The sequence below is a fragment of the Arachis ipaensis genome, chromosome B06 (assembly GCF_000816755.2).
Source record: "Arachis ipaensis cultivar K30076 chromosome B06, Araip1.1, whole genome shotgun sequence".
NCBI classification, from domain to species: Eukaryota; Viridiplantae; Streptophyta; class Magnoliopsida; order Fabales; family Fabaceae; genus Arachis; species Arachis ipaensis.
Window position 1 is genome coordinate 108,263,925 of NC_029790.2, and position 3,385 is coordinate 108,267,309.

Genomic DNA, 3,385 nt, shown 5'->3' on the forward strand with positions numbered 1-3,385 from the left:
AGCTGGTCACGGCTTTCTTAGCCAAGTTCTTTCCTCCTCAAAAGTTGAGCAAGCTTAGAGTGGATGTTCAAACCTTCAAACAAAAAGATGGTGAATCCCTCTATGAAGCTTGGGAAATATACAAACAGTTGACCAAAAAGTGTCCTTCTGACATGCTTTCAGAATGGACCATCTTGGATATATTCTATGATGGTTTATCTGAACTATCAAAGATGTCATTGGACACTTCTGCAGGTGGATCCATTCACCTAAAGAAAACGCCTGCAGAAGCTCACGAACTCATTGACATGGTTGCTAATAACCAGTTCATGTACACTTCTGAGAGGAATCCTGTGAGTAATGGGACGCCTATAAAGAAAGGAGTTCTTGAAATTGATACTCTGAATGCCATATTGGCTCAGAATAAAATATTGACTCAGCAAGTCAATATGATTTCTCAGAGTCTGAATGGAATGCAAGCTGCATCCAACAGTACTCAAGAGGCATCTTCTGAAGAAGAAGCTTATGATCCTGAGAACCCTGCAATAGCATAGGTAAATTATTTAGGTGAACCTTATGGAAACACCTATAACTCATCATGGAGAAATCATCCAAATTTCTCATGGAAGGATCAACAAAAGCCTCAACAAGGCTTTAATAATGGTGGAAGAAACAGGTTTAATAATAATAAACCTTTTCCATCATCCACTCAGCAATAGACAGAGAACTCTGAACACAATACTTCTAATTTATCAATTTTAGTCTCTGATCTATCTAAGGCCACTCTGAGTTTCATGAATGAAACAAGGTCTTCCATTAGAAATTTGGAAGCACAAGTGGGCCAGCTAAGTAAAAGGATCACTGAAATCCCTCCTAGTACTCTCCCAAGCAATACAGAAGAGAATCCAAAAGGAGAGTGCAAGGCCATTGACATAAGCACCATGGCCGAACCTGTAAGGGAAGGAGAGGACGTGAATCCCAAGGAGGAAGACCTCCTGGGACGTCCAGTGATCAATAAGGAGCTTCCCTCTGAGGAACCAAAGGACTCTGAGGCTCATCTAGAGACCATAGAGATTCCATTGAACCTCCTTATGCCATTCATGAGCTTTGATGAGTATTCTTCTTCTGAAGAGAATGAGGATGTTACTGAAGAGCAAGCTGCCAAGTTCCTTGGTGCAATCATGAAGCTGAATGCCAAATTATTTGGTGTTGAGACTTGGGAAGAAGAACCTCCCTTGTTCACCAATGAACTAAGTAATCTGGATCAACTGACATTACCTCAGAAGAAACAGGATCCTGGAAAGTTCATAATACCTTGTACCATAGGCACCATGATCTTTAAGGCTCTGTGTGACCTTGGTTCAGGGATAAACCTCATGCCCCTCTCTGTAATAGAGAAACTGGGAATCTATGGGGTGCAAGCTGCTAAAATCTCATTAGAGATGGCAGACAATTCAAGAAAACAGGCTTATGGACAAGTAGAGGACGTGTTAGTAAAGGTTGAAGGCCTTTTACATCCCTACTGATTTCATAGTCTTGGATACTGGGAAGGAAGAGGATGAATCCATCATCCTAGGAAGAGCTTTCCTGGCCACAGCAAGAGCTGTGATTGATGTGGACAGAGGAGAACTAGTCCTTCAATTGAATGAGGACACCCTTGTGTTTACAACTCAAGGATCTCTCTCTGCATTCATGGAGAGGAAGCATAAAAAGCTTCTCTCAAAGCAGAGTCAACCAAAGCCCCCACAGTCAAACTCTAAGTTTGGTGTTGGGAAGCCACAACCAAACTCTAAGTTTGGTGTCAAACCCCCATATCCAAACTCTAAGTTTGGTGTTGGGAGGTCTCAACAAAGCTCTGCTATTCTGTGAGGCTCCATGAGAGCCCACTGTCAAGCTATTGACATTAAAGAAGCGCTTGTTGGGAGGCAACCCAATTTTTATTTAATTGTATTTCTATTAGTTGTGTGTCTTTGTAGGTTCATGATCATGTGGAGTCACAAAATAAAAATAAAAAAATTGAAAACGGAATCAAAAACAGCAGAAGAAAAATCACACCCTGGAGGAAGCACCTGTCTGGCGTTCAACACCAGAACAGAGCATGGTTCTGGCACTGAACGCCCAAAATAGGCAGTGTCTGGGCGCTGAATGCTCAAAATGGGCAGCATTTGGGCGCTGGACGCCAGAACTGCACCCTGGAGAGAAGCTGGCGCTGAACGCCCAGAACAAGCATGGTTCTGGCGTTCAACGCCAGAAATGGGCAACAAATGGGCGTTGAACGCCCAAAATGGGCACCAACCTGGCGCTGAACGCCCAGAGTTGTGTGCAAAGGCATTTTACATGCCTAATTGGTGCAGGGATGCAAATCCTTGACACCTCAGGATCTGTGGACACCACAGGATCATCTCAGGATCTGTGAATCCCACAGGATCCCCACCCACCTCACCCTCTCTCTCTCCATTCATGATCATCCCTTCTGTTTTCCATTCACCACTCACATCCATACACACATCCCTCCATCTCCTCCATATTTTCTTCTTCTTCTTCATCTATTCTTTCTTCTCTTGCTCGAGGGCGAGCAAAATTCTAAGTTTGGTGTGGTAAAAGTATAAGCTTTTTGTTTTTCCATAACCATTAATGGCACCTAAGGCCAGAGAAACCTCAAGAAAGAGGAAAGGGAAGACAAAAGCTTCCACCTCTGAGCCATGGGAGATGAAAAGATTCATCTCACAAGCCCATCACTAAGAAAAGGATGGAGCAAACAAGAGAGCACTTTTATGGATCTCAACAGGCACATGAAGAAGCTCATCATCAAGAATTCCTGAGATACCTCAGGGGATGCACTTTCCTCCACAGAACTTTTGGGAGCAAATCAACACCTCCCTAGGAGAATTAAGTTCCAATATGGGACAACTAAGGGTGGAACATCAAGAGCACTCCATCATCCTTCATGAAATCAGAGAAGATCAAAAAGCAATGAGGGAGGAGCAACAAAGACAAGGAAGAGACATAGAAGAGCTCAAGGACATCATTGGTTCCTCAAGAAGGAAACACCACCATCACTAAGGTGGATTCATTCCTTATTCTTATTTCTTCTGTTTTTCGTTTTCTATGTTATGTGCTTATCTATGTTTGTGTCTTCATTACATGATCATTAGTAGTTAGTAACTTTGTCTTAAAGTTATGAATGTCCTATGAATCCATCACCTCTCTTAAATGAAAAATGTTTTAATTCAAAAGAACAAGAAGTACATAAGTTTCGAATTTATCCTTGAACTTAGTTTAATTATATTGATGTGGTGACAGTGCTTCTTGTTTTCTGAATGAATGCTTGAACAGTGCATATGTCTTTTGAAGTTGTTGTTTATGAATGTTAAATATGTTGGCTCTTGAAAGAATGATGACTAAG